Source organism: Balaenoptera borealis (genome assembly GCF_965194805.1).
Source record: "Balaenoptera borealis genome assembly, chromosome: 8".
In the NCBI taxonomy this organism is placed as follows: Eukaryota; Metazoa; Chordata; class Mammalia; order Artiodactyla; family Balaenopteridae; genus Balaenoptera; species Balaenoptera borealis.
Genome location: NC_138865.1, coordinates 29,759,300 through 29,786,684, shown reverse-complemented (window position 1 = coordinate 29,786,684; position 27,385 = coordinate 29,759,300). Strand labels below are relative to the sequence as shown.

The 27,385-nt window shown below is 41.8% G+C and overlaps 1 long non-coding RNA gene across 1 annotated transcript in view; it reads left to right on the top strand.

The window, feature by feature from the left end:
• Window positions 1-682: 682 nt before the first annotated feature.
• LOC309634359 overlaps window positions 683-27,385 on the top strand; it is a 60,102-nt gene continuing 33,399 nt past the window's right edge. The window contains exons 1-3 of the long non-coding RNA XR_014248022.1: window positions 683-735; window positions 4,753-4,898; window positions 14,340-14,414. This is a non-coding gene — a long non-coding RNA (uncharacterized lncRNA). The remainder of the gene's footprint in view (window positions 736-4,752; window positions 4,899-14,339; window positions 14,415-27,385) is intronic.

Below are 27,385 nucleotides of genomic sequence, written 5' to 3'. Positions count from 1 at the left end.
AAAAAAACCGTACAAAGGAAACACCTGTGAATCAACATTTATTGAAAAACCTCCATGTATTAAATACACTGAGAAAAAATATTCTAGTAGAGTAAATGCGTTTGGAAAAACTCTAGGAACGGAGTCAGGAGACAGTATCTTAAGAGTGTTTCCCAGGTCTGAATTCTTTGCTAGAATTGTTCTTTAGCGGAAACTTCAGGCTTGCTAGGAAAAAGGACCTACTGTATTTTGAAAGGCATAAAGAAGAACCAAGGAACTGCAGTCCAAAGGGCATGAAAGCACTTGCCCCAATTTGAGGCTACTGTGCTTAGAGCGGAGCTCTCCAGAACTCTTTGTAGCTAAGTGCATGGGTTTCAGGTGTGCAATAGAAAAATCACGAGTGCACATCTCACAAGAGCTGGTTTTAAGAAGAGACCAGCACGAAACTTCCCGGCGAGGAGCGTCGCCAGAGATGCTCTGCAGCGTGCCCGACACTGCACCTCTCTCCTCTCTGGCAGAGAGCTGCAGGACCAGATGCCCGCGTGCCCCGCGCCTGCACGCCTGCGCACGCCCACTGGGGCGGGGCTCTCGGGCACGCGGACCGCCGTCCTCCCACGGCTCCTGGCGTCTGTTGGGGCAGTTGGCTCCGGAAGACAGGAGCGCATGCGCGAGCGCGGAGGGTGGGGCCCCAACGGCCGTCCGACGGGGGCGGGGCCTGTCATGGCGGCCTCGAGAGTCAATTCCAGGAACCCTGAGGTAAGGGGTACGGGGACTTTTCACCCCTCAGGTGTCACCGCTCTGCGCTGGTGTTCACCCTGTGGGTTATTTGTGCCCTTGCCCGTGTAAGGAGACTCCCCACAATGTGGATTCACGTCCCCATAGAGCTCGATTCCCTTGAGGGGTTTACCCCAGGGTTATTGGCACCACTGGGGAGCCGGCTGCATGAAGGGTTCAGTGATTGCGGGGCCTACAGTCGGGGGGAAATAGTGTGTGTGAGCTATTAAACAGGTGCCCAGGTGCCGTTCTAGGCTGCGCGTTCTGAAGAGTCCAAAAGCTAGAGGGACGTTCTTGCGAGTTGAAAACCCTCATCTGGTTCCAAAGGTGTAGCTCAGGTGATTGGAAAATGAGTGAAGATCGAAGGAACACACCCATGGTTTCACTAGTGTCTTCCTTCTTATCATAAAAACATCAATCACCACTTATGTTCAAACTGCATTCTTTTGTCAGTGATGGGAGCAACTTTGCTGAATGTGGTAGTAAACATGTATTTGTAGTCTGATGTCAAATCATGATTGATTTGCAAGCATAGATGGGGTCTGTACATATTTAATTGGTTGGTGGGAATCTGATATGTAGTCAAATGTGTGGGTTGGTTTTGTCTGTGGATGTTTGTGTCTGAAGGGAGATCATGCCTGTGTTTTTGTGAGAGTGTGTAAGAGTGAGTGTTGTACTTGGAGGGTGTTGAGATGTGACGCAGGCATACTCAAGGAGTTGGTGGTTAGGTGTTTGTAATTAGGTGTTTGGGGAATATGTTTACATGTGTTTTTTTCACCCATGAATTTGGGGATTTATGTGTGTCTAATGGTGGATTTGGAAGGATTATCTGCATATGCATAAGGGCAATGTCAGGAAAAGTAGTGGTGTATATTACTTTGGGTGTCCAGTCTGTTTATTTTGTATATTTGGGGAACGTAGGATGATCATTTGTGTATTCAGGGCATGTTGTATGGTTATGGGGTGTTTGTGTGTGTGCATTTTCAGGAGCTGTCTATGTATATTTGGATGTGTAGAGGGCAAGTCTGTGACTATTTTCTGGGACTGGTGGATGTTGTATATGTAGGTATGTTGTGTTTGTATGATTCTGTATTCTGCAAGATGGCAGAGTTAATTCTGTGTGAGAGGTTGGGAATGTGGGGTTATGTATATGCCAGTAGTGTGGTACTGTATGTGTATTTGGAACAAAGGGCATATAGGATGATATTATTGCATATTTGTAGTGTTCTGGGTAATTGTGGTTGCATTTGGGACTTGTGGAGAGTTATGTGTTAAATGAGTTTGTGTGTGTATTCAAGGGGCATGGCCACTTGGAGGAATATTTGCTGAGGCTGTGCATTTGTAATTTTCAGTAGGAGCCTCTGAAGCTTATGTATTTTGGGAAGTGAGTATATGTGTATCTGATAAAGAGGTGGGGTTCTATGTTTCTACAGGGAAGTTGGACAATTGCATTTCTATGTATTAGAAATATGTGATATGGGTATTTGTTAGTACTTGCATATGTGTGAGCTGGCTCCTAATAGCTAGGGATCATTTGATATATGGAAGTTGTTTCATAAATGGTTTGCTGGAGACACTTCCATGTATCTTACTTGTGTATTCTAATCTGTGTGTGTGTCCATCATCAGGTTCATGCATTATCAAAGTTTGTTCATAAGGTATGGAGTTGTTAGGAGTATTCAAAATGTATTTCTTTGGAGAATGCTAGGGTGTTTATACATGTGTTTGGTAGGAGTAAGAGGTGGTCTGTCTATATATTCGGGGTGAGGGTAGAAATATATATATATAAACACCCCCCCACACATATACAGTTTATATGTTGGGGTGGTGGTGGGGAGCTTGTATTCTGGAGAGGTAGCATAACGTATAGTGTTTGGGAGGGGATCTGTATGTTCAGGGCTTGGGAATATTTGCATGTGTGTGTCCATAGGTGTGTGAGAATTGTGTATGTATATTAGTAAGACTGCAGAGGTTGTCGGTGTTTTTCTGTTTTGAGTGTGTCTGAGCATTTGGGGTGTATACTCATGAGTAGTTTGTGGATGTGTGTATTTGTGATTTGTGAGTATATCAGGAGGCTTAGAGTCCTCTATGTGTCTATTTCCAAATGTAATGCCTGAAGAATTTAGTGGTGTTGCTTGTATGTGTGTTCTCAGTATTAGTGAGGTGGACTTATATGTACAGTTGACCCTTGAACAACACACGTTTGAACCACACGGGTCCACTTCTAGTGGATTTTTTTTCCAGTAAATACTACAGGACTACTACACGATCCATGGAGGCAGAACCACTGCATGGAGGGTTGGCGCCCTAACCCCCAAGCTGTTCAAGGGTCAGCTGTATTTGATAAGAATAGGTTATTTGTGGCTGTGTGTGTTTTTGAGTTCCTGGGGCTTCTGGGGTATGTATTCTGGGGGATGTGAGAGTTTAGTTTGTGTGTTTGGAAACCAGTAGACGGTGTAGGTTATGTGTGTGTGCAGGAATCCTGGAGTATATGTATTTTAGGGCTGTGGGATTGCATATGGGTCTTTTTTGGGTTGCCCATGAGACAGTTGTGTACTTGGTGAGCCTGTGTGTTTAGGTACTCAGTGTGTACATCTGGATGGCATATTGGTTGCACGTGTTTGTTTTCAGGCCCATGTTGTGTGTGTATATATAGTTGTGAGAGTGGAATGTGAATATTCAGGGTGAGTAAGGTTTTGTCTGTAAAAATTTAGGTAGTAAGAGGTAGTCTGTTTGTGTATTTATTCAGGGTGAGGGTAGAAATGTACGTGTGTGTTCAGGATATATATATATATATATGTATATGTACAAACACATATGTGTATGTGGTATCCTTTTGGTTATATATCTGTGATGGGAGTTGAGGGTTCTACTTGGGGTGTAAGTGGATTGTGTGCACAAATTCATAGGAAAAGGTATGGGATGTGCTGGAACTGGTTCATACTATCCTGGGATAGTCAATGGTGCATATCTCTTCCCAGCTCTGTGTTCAGTGATGTCAGGTGGGTAGCTTGAAATTGGTCATGCTGGGAATATTTATACCACGTAGATAGCATAGGTGAAGTCTTTCCCACCTTTCTCGGAGAGTTTTTTAGCACTTACCAGCACATCACTGATGTGCGTGTTTGGATGTATGTATGTATGAAGCAAGAATATTTGGGCATCGGTGGGTAGGTATGGGACACCCATGTGAATTGTGAGTGGGGCATCTGGGGCTATGGGCCCCTGTATATGTGCATTGAACCTGGTAATCGTGAATCATTGCATTGCTCCTATCAGGTTGGTCTGTTCTTTAGGGCCAAAGAATCCCCATAAATGTTGTTGATTCCCAGTAGAAATCATGCAGATGGATACAGGGGTGTCTGTACCTTAGGCAGGTGGACACTCCTTCAGCATTTGGGTGGTCCTAGCATCTGGGTCCCTAGAAGGGGGGGCCTGGAGGACAGATGGCCATGCAGAGCAGAACCTTCACAGGTGTGTTGTTGGCGTGACAGGCAGCAGTCAGAAAGTCACGGGGCTTCCTGGATAGGAGGTCAGATGACCAAGGGCTCTCCCAGGAAAATACCCTGAGAATCAGTTGGACAGCTACAGGCGTTACTGGCTCTTCTGGGGCACAGCTGACGTGCAAGGACACCCTCCACATGGGGTCCAGAGCCACGTGTCCCTGAGCCCAACTGCCCCAGGGTGGTGGGAACTGTTGCGTATCAGGCTGGTCAACTGTATCACTAGGTCTCAACCAACCTGTCTCCATGGAAACCTAAGTCCTCAGGGATAGGCAGGACCTCTAGGGAGCAGTGAGCTGACAAGGACAGAGGTGAGGAGGCTTTGTCCCCGAGGGAGAGTTGGGGACTGAGACCTGGAGAGCCTGGGGAGTCCCACTCTGAGGAGATATGGCTCTGATGTTCCCAAACCCTTTAGACAGGTTCTCTGTTCTTTTCTGAAGGCTCATGATGCTTCTAGCAGTGGGAAGCTTATCTCAGTTTCATGTTTCTCTGATAGGATGAACTGACCCTTTTATTCACTATTCCACATCGAGCTGCAAACCCATCAGATGGAACCATGTGATCATTGTGGCCACCAGCTGACCCCACAGCCACCTTGTGGCTCCCTTGGACCCACCCAGGAATTTCTGAGCCTTCTTTATGGTGAGTCTTGTGGCCTTTTCTCCCTCATTGTGAATCCTCCTGCCAATAAAACATGCTGTGAATGTTAACAAAAGGAAACCTCAACTAGAATTGGAGTCTGGAAGGCCCGTAGAGGGAGCTCTCATGCCGTGTCACTCATCATCAATTACCCCAACAGGAAGAGGTCATTTACTGACCCCAAACAGGAAGTGCAACCACTTTACTACCCCAGCTGGAGGAGGGAAGACTTCCTTCCTGGCCAGCAACAAGAAATAGAAAATAGAAAGAGCTAATAGAAAATTCCGCAGTTTAGCCAATGAGAAGCCATTGTCACCTGAAGTTTCACTTTCCTCCAGTGAACTTTCATTTTTTCCCTTGATGATGACTTTCTTTCCTTGTCCCACCCTCTTTACTTTAAAAGCCTTCTGGGACTTCCCTGGTGGTCCAGGGGCTAAGACTCTGCTCTTCCAATGCACGGGGCATGGGTTCGATCCCTGGTCGGGGAACTAAGATTTCCACATGCCATGTGGCGTGGCCAAAAAACAAAAAGCCTTCCATGTTGTGTAACCCGTTGGAGTATCTCCCTTTCTATCAGTTGAGATGCTGCCTGATTCATGAATCGTTTAATAAAGCCAATTTATTCAAACTTCAAAGTAAATCTTCAAATTTACTCAGTTAAATTTTGTTTTTTAATACATTGGTGGCATTCAGAGGTGGCCACTAACAGTTGAATATGTATCCCTCCAGAAATGTTCTGTATAAAAATATGTATGTGCACTTTTCTAAAATCCACTCTTATGACTCCTCTTGCTAACAGGATGATTTTATGATTAAATGCTTATCTTTTTAAAAGGAAAAAGATAAATATATTGGTGGCAGTGATGGGATCTGAAGCAAATTTCTGATAACATTTGGGACAAGGAGAAACAGGTGTGGTGCCCACAACTCCTTTGAGTTCACTGTCTTTCTTGCCATTCCTGAAGGTTGTTGGTAAGCTCCTCTTGGTTTGAGCTCCATTCTCTTTGATTGAGTTTGTGCTCGCAATCTAATTGGCTTTTCTTTACAGGGCAGGTCAGTTTGGCTGGTAGAGGATTCTCCCTGAGGCCAAACCCCTAGCCTTTCAGATGGAAATTCCCAGGACACAGTAACATCTCTTGGTTATTGCCAGTATATTTTTGAGTGGTAAAGCCTAGCCCCTAATTTTGTTCCCTGGATTCCACATTGGGCACTGCTGGCAGTGTAGTCTGCACTTCCCCATCTGTTTGGAATCAGCCCTCAGTTTCCATGCTTGGAACTGTTGGTGGCGGCTATAGTTCTCCATTTTGTTTGGCATCAGTTTGCAGTCCCCATTCCTTGGGATTTGCTGGTTGGATCTTTTTCCTCAGTCCAAGGATCCCTGGGAATTGGTGGTGGTGCATACCAGGCCTTCTTTTGGCCAGGACATAGTAACATCTCTTTGTTACTGCTGATATATTAAGGCGCAGTTCTTTTGTGTGTTCTTTTGGGTTGACAAAGGCTAGCTAAGGAAATGAGATCCTTTATCACCAAAGAGTTGAGAATGCCAGCTTCTGGCACACCTGCTTATTTTATTTTTGAGAACTACGGTCCTGGAGGCTGTAGATATTTAGAAAGATGGCAAAATTATACTAATATTGATCTAGAATTACAATGGTCATTGTGGGGAATGTTCCAGTTAGACAAGATTGTTCATTTGAGGAAAACACTGGAGAGCAAGGGTTCCCAAATTGGACAGGGAGAATGAGATGCCTGCTTTAATTGGTATGTAAAAGTTTACAGAAGGTTTCAAGATTCCAAAATAGCTTCGTTTAGAGACTTAGAACAAAAAGCTAATGAAAAATTAAAGAGACAAAAGGTACCTGAAACAAAAGACCATAGGACGGATGTGACTGCAGATTTAACTCCTACTGTCCCCCCCTTTCCTTTTCCACCTGAGTACTCTTGTTTTACTCATTTTCTGTCTGAAATACTTTTCTATTCCCAAGAGAATATTTAACAATTGCCATTTAAAGTAAAACTAGCTGAGGTTGCAGGTGAGCCCCCTCAGGTGTCCTTTACCCCTTGGTCAAAGACTGAACTGAGAGCTATAGTCAAAGAATTCTCTAAACCTAGGGAGGAACCCCCAACACTTTTTGAAGAATTTAGAGTCACTGTCACGGCCTATGTCCCCAAACTGCTAGATCTTTATCCGCTTGTACACATGTTGGTAGGACTGGGGGAAGCCCCAGAATGGACGCGGGAAGCAAAATGACATAATCCCTAGGATGATATTCAAGATCCTCAACCTAAAAAGGCTTGCAGAATAACAACTAACCTTTTATAAGCTATTCCTAAAATCTTCCCTGCTCACACTTGGTCTATTATTAATTGGCCTAATAATGATTGGCCTGTTATTCACTCATACAAACAAAAGAGGGGTGAATCTGTGGAAGACTTTCGAGCCAGTTTGTAGGGTCTCTTTTTACGGCATTTGGGGTTGCAAGCAATAAAAAGGCCACTCAGCCTACTTTAACTGCCCTCTTTGTAAATGGATTATCTTCTGAGATTAGTGGATTGATAAAAGGGCAGAAAATAGGCTGGGAGGCTGTAGGCCTGACTGAACTCCTGACTGTAGCTGAGCATTTTGAAAGGACCTTGGAGCAAGATCACAAACAGAAATCCACCAAGCTCATAGCCTTACAGTTACAACAGCTCTAAGGCAAGAGATACAAAATAACACCTAGCCCTCCCCTCATTACAACCTCCTAGGGGTCCATGATCAATTCGATGACCCAAAGTTGATGTTTCATTTGTAATCAGTGAGGACACTAGAAAAAAAGGTGTCCTCAAAGGTCCTATGCAAACTCTTCACAAATGCTCTCATATCTGTCTTAAAGGGAGGGCCCCCCCCATGACCCTCTCCCCTAGTTGGCAGAACTCCAGAGGTTCTCTGGTAAACTATTACCAGCAATTACCTTAAAGAGCCCAGAGGAAAATAGAATGAAAATTGATGAAAAACTGCCAAATTTTAGTTGATACTGGAGCTATGCTTTCTACGTTAAACCCCACTCTCATATTTTACTTTGAAATCTGCATTAAACCTTAACCCTAACTGTAAACATAATTACCTAACCCTTTAACACCCTAGCCCTAGCCCTAACCAGAGCTGTGCTTTCTACTCTAAATCCCACCCTCAAAGAACAACAGGTCCCTCTGAGTCAAGAGGATGTTTCCATAGTGGGAGTACCTAATAAAGTTCAGAGAGAATTTTTATCTCAACCAAGATTCCTTTTTGCTATGCAATATAGCCCCAGTTAATCTATTCGGTAGAGATCTCTTTTCTAACTTAAAAGGGCCAGTACATTTTGCCTCCAGTGGAGATCTCACCTTAAAATTTCCTGATCAACCTGAACCTGATTATTTATGTTCCTTACAATCTGTCCTGGACATAAAAGAGGAAGTTCAGCAAAAGTTCTCTAATTTGGTGGAGATGCCTGCAAATTTGGGGGCTACTTCTGACAGTGTTAACATCAGAAGAATAAAAAAAATGCAAACCTATAAAGATTCAGATAGATGTAGCTAAACCTCTCCCTAGGTTTCCTCAACAACTATTAAAGCCTGCGGTCATACAAGGTCTCACACCTATTGTAGAAAACTTAATTTCCCGGGAGGTAGTCATTCCTGTACTCGTCCCTGCAGCATGCCAATCTTGCCTGGTTGGAAACCTGGCAGGATGGCGATTTGTCCAGGACTTGGGAGCTGTTAATAAAAATAGTTATTCCCTGTTTTCCTGTTGTTCCAAACCTAGCCACCCTTCTGTCACAAGATTCAACTGACTTGGAATGGTGTACTGTTGGAGACCTTTGTTCACCTTCCTTCAGCATCCCGGAGACCCAACAGCCAATATCTATCTGCCTTTACTTGGAACAATCAACAATATACCTGCACTTTTATGCCTCAAGGGTTCACTGGGACCCCTTCTTTTTTCTCCCAAGTACCTCACCAAGATTTAAGTACCCTCTAGTTCCCTGAGAAATCAACATTTTTACCATATGGAGATAACCTCCTGCTGTACTCAGCTACTGTAAAGATTCCATAAGGCATGCATAAAAGATTCCATTGATTTGCTGCAACAGTGAGCTGAGAAAGAACACAAAGGAAAAATTACAATTATCTCTAGACACTGTTCATTACCTAGGACATAATCTAAGCACTGAAGGAATTCAGCTATCTCCAGAGAGAATTAGGCTGATACAGGAACTTCCTAGACTCACAACTAAGTGCTAGCATTGTGGATTTCTAGGTTTAGCTGGTTATTGCAAGCTCCGGGTTCCAAATTTTTCTCTGTTACCTCTTCCACTCTATGAACTTATTAAAGATTTAGTCCCTGAATCCTTTGCTTGGGAAGATAAACATAAGCAGGCTTTTACAAGGCTAAAACAAGCACTGCAAGAGCTGCCTGCCTTAGGATTACCCAAATGATCAGGTTCAGGTTGATCCGGAAACCTTAAGGTGAGATCTCCACTGGAGGCAAAATATATTAGCCCTTTTAAGTTAGCAAAGAGATCTCTACCTAATAGATTAACTTTAGGTTATTCAAAGCCTTTTACTTGATTTGTGCATGAATGGCATAATCAGGCCCCGCGGAACTATGTGAGCATGGTAGTAAACATAGGCCTATTGCCTATTATAGCATGCAACTTGAGTCAGTTGCTTATGCCTATCTCAGTTGTCTTAAGGTTATAGCCACAACTGCAAATTTAGTGGAAGCCTTGGCAGATTTGACTCTAGAAAATGAAGTTTATTTGCAAACTCCACACATTGTCCACAGTCTTCTTAACTCTGAATTGACAACGTTTCACTGCAAGTGTCACTAGATTCACTTCCTGTGAAATCCTGCTTTCACCACCTAATCTTTATCTTAAACTTTACAACGTTCTCAATCCTGCTACGCTACTACCTCTGTCTCACAAAGGTGAGGACCATGACTGCAAGGTAACAGTGTCCCATGGGAATTCCCTGGTAGGCCATTGCTTAGGACTCCGAGCTTCCACTGCAGGGAGCGCGGGTTCGATCTCTGGTCGAGGAACTAAGATCCCACAAGCCACGTGGCGCAGCCCAAAACAAAAACAAACACAAAAACAAAACAAACAAACAGAAAACAATGTCCCATTTTGTGACACCGTGTCCTGAGTAAAGATGTTACCAAGTCCAAGCTTGCTGTGCTTGCCACACGACAGGCCAATAAGTCGGAGATGAGGTGTTGAGGCAAGGAATATGACTTTATTCGGAAAGCCAGCAGACCGAGAAGACGGCGGACTGAAGTCTCAAAATAACCATCTTATCGGGGTTTGGATGCCAGTTTCTTTTATAGCACAGAGATGGGGAGGAGATGAGGAGGTAAAGTAAAAGGGCCATCAGTTTTGCGAATATCCCCTGGAATGGCCAGCCTCAGGGAGGGGATGTGTTAATTTCTTCTTAATTGCAGCCATCCACAGGTGGACAGAGTCCGTATGTTTCCCTGAACAAAGGCACTTTGGTTTAACATTCAGGCAGAGGAACAGGGTTCCCCGAGGCAGGCCATTATGTACAGACAGTATCCTTTTAGTGAACAAAAGCAGCAGAAGGCAAAGGTTAAAGTCAAAGAAAGAGATCCAACGTGTAGTCAGATTTGGCTCCTCCCTGTTCCAATTCCCTACTGTCAATGTCCATTCCACAGTCTTGTGGTAAAAGGGGTGACGGCCCTTCTAATTGCTTCGTCAGATGGAACTTTCCGGGAGTGTCCACCATCGGTGCCAGTGTTCCAAACGTTGTTTGTTTTTTTTTGTTCCTCTCTGGAAAGTGTCTACACCTGTAGCCTTAAAAAAATATTCTCAGCCTAAAAGTTGAGAGTTATGATCTATTTGACGGGAATTTTGAGAGCTTCAAGCCTGGGAAGCAGCATCTCAAGTTAAGGAATTTAGCAGTTTTCTATGTATGGGAAGATGCAAGAGTCTGGGCTCACTGAAATCATTCATTTGATATGTACCTCAGCTACCCGGGGCCTGTATCCTATATTCTCATATCCTGAGTTTCGTCAGGGCTCACTGGCTCATGTTGGAGGGCTGCAATCGCTAATGACTGATGTGTCAGGCAATATTCCATTTCTCAGATCCTCTCCTCTTGGTCAGGATTTTGACCAATATTTGGGAGACACTTCAGGATCAAATTTTGTCCCATGGTGCTGGGAGGCTCATCCCAGGTCAGGGGAGAATTCTTGATATGCCACTCCAGGTGCTAGTTTTTGGACTAGGCCCTATTGATAATTAAAGATCCTCTGGATCCTCTATCTAATTATGACCCAGGAGACATTTTCCCTTGTTGCTTCCTCCCATACCTAGAATCACACTATTACAATTATTTTATGTTATAAATGTGATCTATTTCCTCAAGATGTTTAGCCATAGAAGATATTGTTGGAGGCCTGGTTACATACTGGGTACTGTAAGAGACACCAATCTTATAAAATAGACAGGATATAAGTAATGCAGCTAGTAACGTTAACAAAGACACAGTGCAGCAGGGAGACACAAAGAGCAAACAATCTGGAAACAAAGAACAATGATCAGTATAACTACTTGTAATCCAATTGCAATAGCGAGCGACCAGAGGTACCATAACTGAGTTAGTGAGCCATCCGCTGTTTCAGTGTACCAGCAGTGCATACTTAGACATGCACGGCTTCATCTTTGAGACAAGCATACGCTACTGGCAGGATCAACCAGGTAGAGAGAAAAAGATAAATGTTTCAATTCTGCTTACAAGGGTATAATTTAACAAATTACTGTAAGTCATAATTAGTTTAAGGGGAGACTTTTGCTTACACCTGGAAAACACAGATTTAAAACAGTCATTTTTCAGATAGAAACCATACAAATTATAACCATAGTCACCAGTTTACCCAGTCATGTGCAACTAATCGTTTTTGTTAACAGCTTTATGAAGCCATCAGGTTTCCCATTAGAATTCTTCAAGATCTTACCCAGTTCACCTTTATGGTCTGAAAACCAGAAACTTGTATTTATCCGAAGGTCCCTTCTATAAATCTTCTTGAAGAGGAAGCATTTTTGCAAAGGCATCAGAGTGAAACCATAACTGTGTACAATGACGAAAGACTTAAGAAGGCACTTTTTTTTTTGGGGGGGGGTGTAATTCAGATTTTATTGCTTATTATGTCATTCCACACAACTTTAGGTAAACACGTTGAGAAAATATACTGGGAGTATTAAACAGATGATGGCAATATTGATGAAAATGTTCAAGTGTTTCACATAAGGTAGTTAAGAGGCACCGCTGCCACCATCATCCCCCCCCCGAAATTTGTACATTTCGTGTAAAAAGAGTAAAAATAGTTCATTGGCATTTAACTAGCATTATTCCTTGTAATCTAGGAACCACGATATGCCTGAATAATTTCAGAATCTTCAGAGCAAAACAAAGCATTTTCTTCCACTAGCAGACATAGCAGTTTCCGTTTCTTTAAAAAACAAGCAAACAAATCAGCACAACAAAATCTATACACACAACCCCAAAACAAAAAAGTTGGCATATTCCAGTGGTCCGGAATTTTGACGTTTCTATCGCATTAATTCAAGAAATAAAATGTGATTCAGCCTTTAAAAATGAGACAAGCTTCTTCACCATAGTTATACTTACTTTATAATTGAAACGATTTAACTGAAGCCAATGTTAACCCAGCAAAAACCATGGCTATAACTCAAACTGCTCTTTTGATAAAGAAACTTCTTTAAAAGTTAACTATTCTTTAAAAACTCAGACCCGAGCTGCACAGGTGTAATTGAGGAACCAACAACTGACTCTTCCAGAAACCACAGCAGCAGTTCTAAGTGTTTTTGAAGCTGGGGAGTATATACAGAATCACTGTAAACGGCACATACGCATCAGTAACTTCCTGCTAAAACAGCATTTGAAAGACTTCTATGTCTATTTTTACAAAGATGAGTGGGCTGAGACATACATTTGGCTACTTGAAAAGAAACAAAGAGAAGGCACGTTTAAATCTGATTACGATGCAGTTGACAAAGTAACGTGGTTACTGCGGTGACATGCAACACTTTCCGATAATAAAGAGAATTCTGACTGGTAACATTTTACCAGGACATAACAAATTTTAGGAACTCCATATAATCTGTAGAATACCTGTATCATTTGGCATACAATGTAACCTAAGAAGATTTATTGCTTATTTGACAACACTTCCCGTGTAATTCAACATACCAAGTCAACCGAATTAGTTAATATCTCTCTTTGGGATGTTTCAGGGGCGCTTTGAAGCACCCCAAAGTTAGCTAGAGCTCAAAGGAACTTCATTATAATTTGATTTGGGAAGTTTTGTCCGAAAAATAAGAAAAGGGTTTCAAACAGTCAGGATCACATGTCACTGTGAAACAATAGTTATTCAGTTAGCCAAAGTAACAATAAAAGATTTCAAAGGCAAGTACAGAACAGATCTCTTAAAAGGTAGAAAAACTTAAAATCTGGCATCAAAGGCAGTCCAAAATCTTAAAAAACCTTGTCTTCTTAACAGAGAGAAAAGCGAAATTCAAGTTTTGCACCAGCTTACTTTTAAAATTTATTGACTCAATTAAACTTATTTTAAACTTAGTCAATCCTGACCACGTACAGAACTCTTTTTTTCAGGGTCCACTTTCCATAAACCTTCTGTCACTTATTTTAGCACAATTCTGACTTTCAAGTGGTCAAATATCTGGAGAGACTAATTTTAGATAGACCTTCCTAAAAGATACGTAGTTTAAAAAGTTCACCTAAAGCTCTTATTTCATTTGCATTTTCTTTCCTTAAAAGTTTCTTCACATCAGGTTATTTCCTTGCTGACAAATTTGCAATAGATATAACAAGATTTTATTTAGCTTATATTAAACCTAGGCACAATAAAAGTATTATACTTAATGTTGATGACTCTAACAGCATGTCTATATTAATTAGATCAACAAACGACCGTTAGTACCAGGTCTTAATTAATACTATTTCCCAGTTCACATGAACCTGAAGCTCATTTAGCTCAATTTCTCTTGTATTTAGAATAGTTTGGTTTGTAAGTGCTCACTTTTCTTTAAGCCAATTAAATAGAGCTCATCCACAAATCAACCTCAGCAATGTTATCCAAAGACAAAGACACATACAAGGACACAAACATACAGAGACGTCATAGTTGTCCAAATTCCATAGTTGTCCAAAATTTCCAAATTTCAGCAGGGAGTCAGGTACAGCCATGTGAAACCCATCAGTTTACAAAAAGAGGTTGGATTCAAATTAGGTTTCTGACAGATGGAAAAAATCAAACTCACTTGTCTAGATGGCTGAATTTTTACAGAAAAGACACTTAGGTTTTTTATTTTTCCTTGATAAGTCAATTTCTAAATTACTTTACCCTCTTTTAAAAAGATGCATTTTAAAAAGATGGCAGAGATGAGGGTTCCGGAGAAGACCAGAAAGGACGTTTGCATCTCAAAGATACAGGCAAGTTTTTCCTAGGATGACTTTGTTTCCCCTTTGTTTAATATTTCCAAGCCTCTTAAGATAAACAGGGAGGGTTTGGGGAGTGGTATCTATTGGAGAGTCAATCAACTCGTTCCCCACTGTCAAAGTTCCCTGGGGCTCCTGTGGGGAAATTAGAATGGGGCGCCTCAAGTCCAAGGGCGTCGCCTGGCCTCTTATAGGTTGTCAGCACAAGGGAAATTGCCCTGCTGTGGAAGTGGCTCCCGGTCCAAATTGGGTGGCCTGTGGAGTCTTAGATAGTGATACTAAATCCGGCTCCTGTGCTCTGGGGGTTAACACAGAAACTTCTATTTGATCCCCGTGGGTAGGGGAAACAGGAGGTGGTGAATATGATGGCGGCATGGGGGGAGGGTGGGCAGTTGGAACAACTGCCGGTGCAGCTTGCTGTTTTGCAAAACACTTGTAACTGCGAGATCCTATAAAAGTTGAGTGAGCCATTCAGGGGCTACCGCCCTTCTGATCCTGTATTTTGGGTCCGCACCCTATTACAATAGTATATCATGTGTTTCTTAGTCATAGGCTCAGGGCTATGTTTCACCCATTTTCTAATATAGGCCCCAAAGGGCTCTCCCTCAGGGTAGATGGAGTATTTCCCATTGCGTACACCAAAACGCAAAAGACGCAAGCAAACTCTGGCATCAGTGCACACCAAACCAAGACCAAAACCAACGAACCAGTTCCCAAATCGGTTCTGAGGGGGTGTAGTGAGCAGCCGTCTGGTCCAGAAGCCCACAGGCAGCTAGGAGGAGCTGTGTTAGTCCAAAGGCTCCGGGACACATAGTCCATTCTCAGCCCAGAAGGAGCAGCCAGGGGGAACCAGTGGGAGGGCTTGACTAACTGACCTTTGTGCCTGCTATAAAGCTTATTGTTTAGCTCTTCGCCAGTAAAATATGGAGGGTTTGTACGTGGCTGCATAAATGGGTCTACGAATGATGGACAAGTGTGGTATTTGTTGCCTCCGGAGTGTGAAGAGACCTAAGTAAGACGAGTTGGGCTTGCTATAGTGTGTTGGGGGGCTGAATAGTTAACAGCTGAGGTTTAGCTGCAAGAGGAATTTCCTGGCTTTTAGAGGACCAGTTAATGCCCAGAAATGTAATAGTTGTGGAGAGCCCTTGAATTTTCTGTGGGGCAGTAGCCCACCTGGATGTTATAGATGGGTCACCAACCATGTTAGGGCCTCGTGCACCAATCTCCTGAGGGGCTCTGGATTAGAACATCAGTATAGTGCCAGACGGTGCAAGGGGACACCAGGTCTTGCCAGCAAAGACTGTGGGCAATAGCTGGGCTGTTAAGATAGCCAGTAGGCAGACAGGTTAAAACACACTGGGTGCCTTCTGCAGTAAAAGTAGACTGCAGCTGGGACTCCTCAATAACTGGTACTGAATAGAACATAATAGCTAGATTGTCACAGCAAAGTAATTCCCTGGAGCCCTTTGGATATCCTTAATTAACTGGACAGTGTTGGAAATGGGAGCCTTAATAGTGGGGATCAGCATTGATATTTCCGTAGTTGCTTATAAGGCGCCACTCATTAATAGCAGGCTTTAATAGCAGCCAAATGGGGGAATTGAAAAGGAGAAATGGTGTGTTTAATGACTTCTTCTTGTCCTAAATTTTGAATTTTGGGCTGCAACCCCACAGCCCCCTGTCATACATGTTATTGGGGGATATTTGCTGTCTTAGGTGGCAGTCGTATGGGCTCCCAATATTCAGCTTCCACCAGGAAGACCAGGGATTTGGGTTTGTTCCAAATGGCGTTGCGGTACATCAGGGCATCCGTAGCTGTACCGGGAAAGGGTAGGGCCAAAGGGGCTACCACCACTACAAGATTTTTAATAAAGATTGTTTCAGTAGTGACAGTCAATGGAAGCTGAATGCTTTCCACTCCCCTGACTATTATGCGTTGTAATCTAACGTGTGGCCCTTGCTTATAATTGGAGGGTTTCCCAGGAAGCACTGTAATTTGAGCTCCAGTTGTCAATGAGAGCCATGAGAAAAGTTGTTTATGTGTGTCCCAAGGATAATTAGAGAAGTATATGGGCAGTTGTCCCAGAGGAGGGCCATGCTCCAGGGATCTGCCAGGTCCCTAAGGCAGAGGCCTTGGCAGAGGTCAGGGTACAGGATTCGGAGAGGTGACAGCTGCCCATCACTCCAGTCTGCTGAAGAGTCTGTAACGCCTGAGCAAAAATTTCTACCTTGTGCTTGGGCTGTCCCAGGGTTACGTCATTAGGGACCCCGATCTCCAGAGCTGCCAATACAGGGAGGTCTGTTAGTCATCCCATGAAGGATGGAGCTGTGTGAAGCACCACCCCTTGGTGGAGACCAGTAAGGGTCCCAGAAGCCCCTATATCCCTTAAGGGTCCTCTGTTGGGTTCCTGGCCGATGGGGCAGCGGGGCCCATGTGCCTTTACTGGCAAGCGAGATTTGGGGCTTCAGAAAAATTATCTTTCTCATATCTAGCTACAACATGGATGCAGTCCAATGCCTGTTGTACTGTATCTGACGTTTCTTTGAATTGTAACAGCATGGCTTTATAATTAGGGGGAACACAGTTCTCCCCCTTCCCTTGGAGAAAGTTTTTCTAGAAAAATTTGCATTTCTATCATGGTGTAGTTACATGTCTCTGTTTCTTGTTCATGCTGGTCATCCGATGTTTTGGTGCAGTGGATGGTGACAGGGAATACCTGGCAGGGAGTTTTCCTCTTCCCTGACTCATATGCTGCCACTTCCCGTTTAGGGTGTCCCAGTCAGCCTCGGTGGGGTCAAGGGATGATTTGCAACAGCAGCAAGAATTGCAGCAACATAGGAGGCACTTACCTCAGCGGCATTTGCCCGCTCGGGGTGCCATGATGCCCCTGGTAGAGCTGCCTCTGTCATGGGTTAGGGCTGTGTGGGGAACTCATGGATGTATGTTTGGGGTATAGGACGGTTTGGGGTAATAGTAAAGCTGTGTAGAGACTGTGTATGTGTGATCTGGGGAGAGATGAGGGGCCTGAGTGCCTTTATGAGTGTACGGTTGGTGTAGCATGGTGCGGCTGGGTGGTGGGGCTGGTTCTGGGTGTTTTGAGGCTCTGTGTGCAGGCATTTGAGAAGAGGTAAGGGTATGCATTTTAATGTTTTGTGTGTTGGATCTGTGTGTATTCAGAGTATAGGGGTTATACATATGCTCATCCTGTAGGGTAAGAGTTTAGGGAGTGTATTTTTGGTGTGGAGGAATTTGCAGAGACTGGGGTTGTCAGTGTAAATTGGGGTTGCTAGCTGTGTGTGTATAATCAGGGGATGTGACAGAGGCTGTTTATAGTATCTCAAGAGGGAGATGGGTGTATGTTTGTATTGGGGGTGTGAGTTCATCATGTGTTGTGGGGGGAATATTTAGGAGAAAGTTGGAAACATTGTGTCTCTCTGATGGTATTTTGTGTTTGTCTCAGCTTCTGAGGCATTGTACATACGTGGATGTTTACAGCTGTGGGGGAACTGTATGTGTTATATTTGGATTTGGGGGTTGTGTCTTATATTAAGAAGTATGTGAGTTTGGTTTGAATGTATTTGGCTATTGTTGAAGGGTTTGTGTGTTTGCACTGGGGGGTTATATGGGGTTGGGTGGATTTTTGTGAGATATGAGGATTTAGGTGTTTGATTATCAGGGGCCGTTGGGGGTGTGTTTTTGTATTCAAGACTGTGGCTGTGATTTTATTGGGGTTTGTAGTGCATGTATACTGGAGCAGGAGGGTTCTGGGCACACAGGCATCTGCTTATAGGTAGGGAGTTTGTGTGTTTGAGGATGTTTGGAGCTCTGTGGGGCTGTGTGATGGTGGCACAGGCGACTGTGGGCAGGTGGAGTGTGTGTTGGGCTGGAAGGGAAACTCGAGGGCATGTTGGTGACTGTGAGGCGCCCATGTGAACTCCCACGTGGACTGACCTTTGTTCCTTCTGATCTTCTATGGCTTGTACCCATCCTGATCTTCTGTGGCAGCTACTCCCCTGGAATGTTCAGCAATACTCTGCTCATTCTTAGCCAGATGAGTCAGGAAATGTCACTTCCTCTGGCAGCTGGATGTGTCTCTTGCAAGTGAGTGGTCCTGGAGTCCAGGGTGCAGGACTGGTGGACAGATGCAGAGTGAGGCTGATTCCCATTCCCCCATGAGCCCTCTCCTCAGTGAGGTGGCCAGGAGGTCAGGGCTGTATATCCAGAGGGTCAGACATGGCCAGTCCTCTCTAGAATGTGCTGGAGGGGCCAACTCATTGAACGGACCCTGCCAGGAGATAAACAGACCCCGAGGACAATTCCTAAGGGAGAAGTTTATACCTACCCATCTTCCACTTTCTGCTTTGGATGGCCTCTACCACAAGGTAAAAGCTAAGCCCCCTCATACGGCCCTTCTTGGCCTGGTCTTACTGACCGACCAGTCTCTCCCCACATCCTGGCTCACTCTGGGCCCTGTGGTGATAGCAGCATGAGGCCCCCTTGCATGTCAGTTCTCACCTCCTTCCCTTGGCCCATGCTGCCCTTGCTGTTTGTCCTGCTCTTCCTCCCCCAAGGCTGTGAGTCACCTTCTCCAGGTGGGAAGGATCCACTGAAAATGCAAATTTGGGTAATTACTGCATCATCTGAGTCTCTAGCACGTGCCAGGCACTATGACGCTTGCCAAATCCATAAAAACCCCACAAAGCAGGTGTGCTATTAGTTGCACTTTGCAGGTGATGAAGCTGAGGTTCAGAGGTGAGCAACCATGACCAAGTACCCTGTATGTACCAGAATATCAATCAGACTGGTCAACGTATCCAATAAAGCCAAACATTAGTCTGATCAGTACGCCTAGATGCCAGGCTGTAAAGGCGCAAAATATGTCCCAGCAAGAGAAGGAGCAGTGCCAAGTACCCCAGCAAAGAAGCAGAGTTCATATCCTGCTTTCTTAATCAAAATAGCTGCAGATCAACCCACAATTTCCTACTCTGTTAATAGGAGGAAAATACCAATGTGCGTTGTCCTATAAAACTACCTTAAAATAATATGTATGATCCCGAGTGCTTTGGTAATGATCCCAAATCATCATCATGAAGTTGAGATACTTCTTCAAACACTGCAAGTCTTACACACTGGCATATAGAATCTGTCAAGTCAGTTCTTTGGGTAATGATGGTAGATAGAAGTGGCCCAGAAGGACAGAAGACAGAAAATAGAGCAGAAACTATTTGTCCAGAGGTGACAATGGGTCATAGCCAAGGTTCAAGCATTACTAGGGAGGTGGTGAAAATAGTAATGGGCATAGAGTGTAATAAGTCAAGGATATCTAATGTAGTTTCCAATGAAAGTTTGTGAAAGACATATAACTAAAAAGATAATAGGCTGGGAGGTGAAATAGTACAAAACATTTGATATATTTTTTACAAGGATAAAAGAAGATAGAAATGAACATTAAAGAAGTAGGTCAAATAGAAAAACTGTAAGATGGTAATAACCTCACAATATGATGAGGCAACTTAGATTTATTTTGTTTAAATAAATGGGTAGCCTATATTTAGAGTAGTTTTAAGTTTAAAGAGAATTTGAGCAGAGTATAGAGTTCCCATACACCCCCTCACATCTATTCCCCAAACCAAAGTTTCCCCTATTATTAACGTCTTGCATTAGTGTGGGGCATTTTTTACAATTGATGAGCCAAAGTTCATACATTCCTATTAACTAATATCCATAGTTTACATTACAGTTTGCTCTGTTGCATATCCTATGGGTTTTGACGAATGTATGACAAGCATTGACCATTACAGTATCATACAGAATAGTTTAAGTGCCCTACCTTTTCCAGGATGTCATATAGCTGAAATCATACAGTATGTATCCATTTCAGTTTGGCCTCTTTCATTTAGCAATATGTGTTTAGGGTTCCTCCATGTCTCTTCCATTTAGTACTCTTATAGCTCAAGCTGCCATAACATAATACTATAGGCTTGGTGACTTTAACAACTCATAGTTCTAGAGGCTTGGAAGTCTAAGATCACGGTGCTGGCCAATTCAGTGCCTGGTGAGGGCTCTCTTCCTGGCTTGCAGACAACTGTCTTTTCACTGTGTCCTCACATGGTGGAGAGAGACAGAAAAAACTCTCTGGTTTCCTCTTACAGGGGCACTAATAGAGCCTAATCCTCATGACATCATTTAATCTAATTACCTGCCAAAGGCCTCATCTCCAAATACCATCACTTTGTTAGAGCTTGAATATATGAATTTTGGGGGGACAGAATTCAGTTGATAGCCTCATTCTTCTAACAGTATAAAATATGACGAATAAAGAAAGCTCATCATTAAATTATCTCTTTTCTAGCAATACATAGATATTTACTTGCTTTTTATAAACCATTTACATATTTTAAGGTAAATGAATTAAAGATTTTAAAAAGTCAGGTAGAACAAGATAAGAAATTGTAGGTACAAACATGTTGAAGCAAAAACACGTAAACCCCGCCGTTGCACGGTCTCAAAAATTCAGTTAGAGTTCTAAGGTCTGATTTAGGTTTCCACCTCTGGTTCATGCCATTTGCTCTACCACAACAATAGGGATGGGGTAGTATGCTAAAGTTAGGGCATTAAAAAAACCATTAGAAAACAGATACCTCGTTAAACTGAATGTTTATTTGGTGTGAATTGAGGCTGTTTCTTCTTAACGATATGATTCATATTAAAACTTGTCAGGACACAGTAAATTAACTAAACGTAACTTGGGGAGAAGTTTTACTTTTTACGGAGATAAAATTAACCGTTTTAACTCGCACGATTCAATAGCATTTAGTACCTTCACCATGTTGTGCAACCCTTAGTTCTACGTGGTTCAAAAATATTTTTATCGCTGTAAAGGGAAGACCTACCCATGCTTTCTTCTACCTAACCCCTGGGCAGTCACCAATCTGCTTTCTGTCTCTATAGATATATCTATTTGGATATTTCATATAAGTGTAAATTATACAGTATGTGACCATTTATGTCTGGCTTCTTTCACATAGCATAATTTTCAAGGTTCACCCATATTGTAGTATGTATCATTACCTCATTTCTTTCTTCTTCCCATCTTTAATGAGGTATAATAGAGAAATAAAAATATATATTTAAGATATACAACTTGATGTTTTGATATGCATATACATTTTTGAAATAATTGCCACAATCAAGCCAATTCACATATCCATCACCTCATATAATTACCACTTTCTTTTTTCTTTCTTTATGGTGAGAACACTTCAGATCTACCCTCTTAGCAAATTACAAGTACACAATACAGCATTGTTAACTATATGCACATTGTTGTACACTAGATTTCCAGAAATTATTCACCTTGCATAACTGAAACTTTGTACCTTGTGATCAATACCTGCCAATTTTCCCATCCCCTCATCTACTGTCAACCACTGTTCTGCACCCCACATCTATGACTATTTCAGATTCCACATAAAAGCAGCATCTTGAAGTGTTTGTAGCTGCCTTTCTGTATCTGGCTTATTTCACTTAGCATAATCTCTTTCAGGTTCATCCATGTTGTCACAAATAGCAGCATTTCCTTCATTTTAAAGGCTGAATAATATTCCATCGTATACAGGCATACCTTGGATATCTTGCAGGTTTGGTTCCAGACCACCAAAATAAAGCAAATATTGCAACAAAACAAGCCACATGAATTTTTTGGTTTACCCGTGCATATAAAACTTATGTGTAGGGCTTCCCTGGTGGTGCGGTGGTTGAGAATCCGCCTGCCAATACAGGGGACATGGGTTCGAGCCCTGGTCTGGGAAGATCCCACATGCCACAGAGCAACTGGGCCCGTGAGCCACAATTACTGAGCCTGCGCGTCTGGAGGCTGTGCTCCGCAACAAGAGAGGCCGCTATAGTGAGAGGTCCGCGCACCACGATGAAGAGTGGCCCCCGCTCGCCGCAACTAGAGAAAGCCCTGGCACAGAAACGAAGACCCAACACAACCATAAATAAATAAATAAATAAATAAATAAATAAATAAATAAATAAATAAATAACTTATGTGTATACTATATTATAGTATGTTAATATGCGACAGCATTATGTCTAAAAAACCAATGTTCATACCTTAATTTTAAAGTAATGCTAATTGGGAAAATGGCACCAATGGACTTAATGCAGGATTGCCACAAACCTTCAATCTGTAGACAACGTAGTATCGGCAAAGCACAATAAAATGAGATATGCCTGTTTATATACCACACTCTATTTATCCATTCATGAATCTACAGACACTTCGGTTGATCCAATATCTTGGCTACTGTGAAAAGTAAACATGGAAGTGCGTATGTCTCTTCACGATACCAATTTCATTTCCTTTTGCTGTATACCCAGAAGTGGGATTGCTGAGTCATAAGGTAGTTGTATTTTTAATGTTTTGAGGAACTTCAATACTGTTTTCCTTAGTGGCTGTATCAACTTATGTACTCAACAAAAATGCGCGAGGGTTCCCTTTTCTCCACATCCTCATCAACACTTGTTATCTTTTGTCTTTTTGATAATTGCCATTGTAACAGGTGTGAGGTGATATCTCATTGTGGTTTGACTTGCATTTCTCTGACAGTTAGTGATGTTGAGCACCTTTTCATACATCTGTTGGCCATTTATATGCCTCCTTTGGAGAAATGTCTATTCAAGTCCTTTGCCCATTTTTAAAACTAAATTTATTTTTTTTATTTATTTATTTTTGGCTGTGTTGGGTCTTTGTTGCTGAGCGTGGGCTTTCTCTGGTTGAGGCGAGTGAGGGCTACTCTGTTGTGGTGCACGGGCTTCTCATTGCAGTTGCTTCTCTCATTGCAGAGCACGATCTCTAGGTGCGCGGGCTTCAGGAGTTGTGGCTCACAGGCTCTAGAGCACAGGCTCAGTGGTTGTGGCGTGTGGACTTAGTTGCTCCACGGCATGTGGGATCTTCCTGGACCAGGGCTCCAAGCAGTGTCCCCTGCATTGGCAGGTGGATTCTTAAGCACTGCACCACCAGGGAAGTCCCCCATTGGGATTTTAATAGGGATTGCATTGAATCTGTGGATCACTTTGGGTAGTATGGATATTTTAATGATAGTAAATCCTCCAGTTCATGAACATGGGATATCTTTCCATATTATCAGTGTCATCTTTAATTTTCCTCATCCATTTTTTATACTTTTCAATGTAGAGATGTTTCACCCCTTTGGCTAAATTTATTCCTAAGTATTTTATTCTTTGTAATGAAATTAAGAATGGGGTTGTTTTCTTAATTTCCTTTTTTGGGTAGGTCATTCCTTTTGCATAATGACTTCTATATGCTGATTTTATATCCTGCAACTTTACTAAACTCACCTATGAGTTCTAACAGTTTTTTGGTTTTTATTTATTTATTTATTTATGATTTGGTGTGTTGGGTCTTCGTTTCTGTGCGAGGGCTTTCTCTAGTTGTGGCAAGCGGGGGCCACTCTTCATCACGGTGCACGGGCCTCTCACTATCGCGGCCTCTTGTTGCGGAGCACAGGCTCCAGACGTGCAGGCTCAGTAGCTGTGGTTCACAGGCCCATTTGCTCCGTGGCATGTGGGATCTTCCCAGACCAGGGCTCGAAGCCGTGTCCCCTGCATTGGCAGGCAGATTGTCAACCACTGCACCACCAGGGAAGCCCCTCTAACAGTTTTTATTGCTGTTGTTGTTGAATCTTTAGGATTTTCTACATGTATGATCATGTCATCTGCAAACAGAGGTAATTTTATTTCTTCCTTTCTGATTTGGATGCATTTTATTTCTTTTTCTTGCCTAATTCCTCCGTCTTCCAGTGCTATGTTGAATAGAAGTGGTAAGTGTGGACATTCTTGTGTTCTTCCTGATATTAGAGGGACAGCTTTTAGTTTTTCACTGTTGAGTAAGATGTTTGCTGTGATCTTTTCTTTTTCATATGCCTTTATTGTGTTGAGGTACATTCCTTCTACACCTAATTTGTTTAGAGTTTTTATCATGAAAGGATGTTGAATTTTGTCAAATCCTTTTCTGCCTCTATTGAGATGATCATATGATTTTTCCTTCATTTTGTTAGTGTGGTGTATCACATTGGTTGATTTGTGTATGTTGAACCATCCTTGCATCCCAGAAATAAATCTGACTTGAGCATGGGGTATGATAATTTAAATTTATTGTTAAAATTGGTTTGCTAATACTTTGTTGAGGATTTTTGCATCTATGTCTATCAAAGATATTGGCTTTAATTTTCTTTTCTTCTAGTGCCTGTGTCTGGCTTTGGTATCGGGGTAATGCTAACATTGTAAAATTAGTTTGGAAGTGTTCCCTCCTATCCATTTTTTTGGATGAGTTTGAAAAGGATTGGTAGTAATTCTTCAAATATTTGGCAAAATTCACCAGGGAAGCCATCTGGTCCTCGATTTTCTATTTTTTTTTTTTTTAAATTATTGATTCAATCTCCATATTTGTTATTGGACTGTTCAGACTTTCTGTGTTATCTTGATTCAGTGTTGGTAGGTTGTATGTTTGTAGGAATTTATCCATTTCTTCTAGATTATCACATTTGTTGGCATAATTGATAATGGACCCTTATGATTCCTTTATTTCTGAGGCATCACTTGTATTGTCTCCTCTTTCATTTCTGATTTTATTGAGTTGTCTTTTGTATTTTTTTCTTAATTCGTGTAGTCAAGAGTCTTTCAAGTTTATCTTTCCAAAAAACACCACTTAGTTTTGTTTCTATTTTCTATTGTTTTTCTATTCTCTATTTGATTTATTTCTGCTCTAATCTTTACTATTTCCTTCCTTCTGCCAAATTTGAGATTACTTTTTTCTTCTTTTTCTAGTTCCTTGAGGCATAAAGTGAGATTGTTTACTTGAGGTTTTACTTCTCCTTTAATGTATGCATTTATCACTACAAACATCTCCTGTAGTACTGCTTTTGCTGCATCCCATAAATCTTGGTGTGTTGTGTTTCATTTTAGTTTGTGTCAAGATTCTTTTAAAATTCCCTTTTGATTTTCTCTTTGACCCAATTGTTGCTCAAGACTGTATTATTCAACATGATAAATATAATTAACATTGCTCTGTGTCATGCATGAAGGTTAAGAGAGTAAATCCTAAGAGTTCTCATCACAAGGAAAACATTTTTTTCTTTTTCTTTTATTTTGTGGCCATATGAGATGATGTTCACTAAACTTACTGTGGTAATCATTTCTTGATGTACGTAAGTCATATCTTTATGCTGTACACCTAAAACTTATGCAGGGCTCTATGGCAGTTATATCTCAATAAAAGTGGAACGAGGGAAAAGAGTATATTGTTTAGTTTCCACATATTGGTAAATTTTCTTGTTTTCTTTTCTTTATTAGAATTTTGTTTTTAATTTAATTTTTTGCTGTGTTGCATCTTCGTCACTGCATGCAGGCTTTCTCTAGTTGCAGTGAGCAGGGGCTACTCTTTGTTGTGGTGCACAGGCTTCTGATTGCGGTGGCTTTTCTTGTTGCGGAGAACAGGCTTTCAGGTGCACAGGCTTCAGTAGTTGCAGCACTCGGGTTCAGTAGTTGCGGCACATGGGCCCTAGAGCGCAGGCTCAGTAGTTGTGGTGCACGGGCTTAGTTGCTCTGTATCATGTGAGATCTTTGCTTACCAGGGATTGAACCCATGTCCCCTGCATTGACAGGCAGATTCTTAAAGCACTGTGCCACCAGGGACGTCCAGATATTCCTGTTTTGTTACTATTATGGGATTTCTAGTTTCATACCATTGTGATCAGAAAAGATACTTGAAGTTATTTCAGACTTCTTAAATTTGTTAAGACTTGATTGTGGCCTAACATATTATCTATTCTGGAGAATGTTGTGTGTGTACTTGAAATGAACGTGTATGTGCTGCTGTTGGATGAAATGTTTTGTATATGTCTGTAAGGACCATATGGTCCATAGTGTTGTTCAAGTCATATTTGTTGATTGATTTTCCGTCTGGGTGTTCTATCCATTATTGTAAGTGGGTTATTGAAGTCCCTTACTATTCCTGTACTGCAATCAATTTCTCCATTTAATTTCGATATTTCCTTTAGAGCTTTATGTGCTCTGATGCTGGATGCATATATAATTGTTATATCCTCCTGTTGAGTTGACTCTTTTATTATCATATAGAAACCTTCTTTGTCTATACAGACAATTTTTGACTTAATGTCTATTTTGTCTGTTATGCATATAGGAACTCTCACTTTGTTTTGGTTGCCATTTGCATGGAGTATCTTTTTCCATCCCTTCACTTTGAGCCTGTATTTGTCTTTTAATCTAAAATGAGTCTCTTGTAGACAACATAAGGTTGGATATTGTTTTTTTATCCATTCAGCCACTCTATGCCTTTTGATTGGGAAGATTAATCCATTTATATTAAACTAATTATCAATCAGTAAGGACTTACTATTGCTGTTTTGTTAATTGTCTTATGTGTGTTTTGCAGCTGTTTTGTCTTCTTTCTCTGTAGCTTTATTTCATTGTTGTTTGATCTTTTTTTGTAATGATTTACTTTGATCCTTTTCTCTTTATCTTTTGTTTATTTATAGTAGGCCTTTTCTTTGTGGTTAACTGAAGGCTACATAGAAACCTTGTAGTTCTAAACATCTATTCTTTTACTCCCACCCAACCTTTGTGTCCTTATAGTCAGTTTCCTTCTTTGTATATTGTTAACAAATTTTAACTTTTATCTCAGGGTTAAAGTACTTTATACAGCACCATTACAGTGTTATTATGCTATATTTGTCTGTGTGTGTATGAGTTTACCATTGAAATTTATGCTTTTGTTTGCTTTTGCATTTCTGTTAACATGTTTTCATTTCAAAGTGATCTCCCTTAAGCATTTCTTATAAGGAAGGTCTAGTAGTGATGAACTCACTTTGATTTTGTTGACTTTATCTCTCCTTTATTTTTAAAGCATAATTTTGCT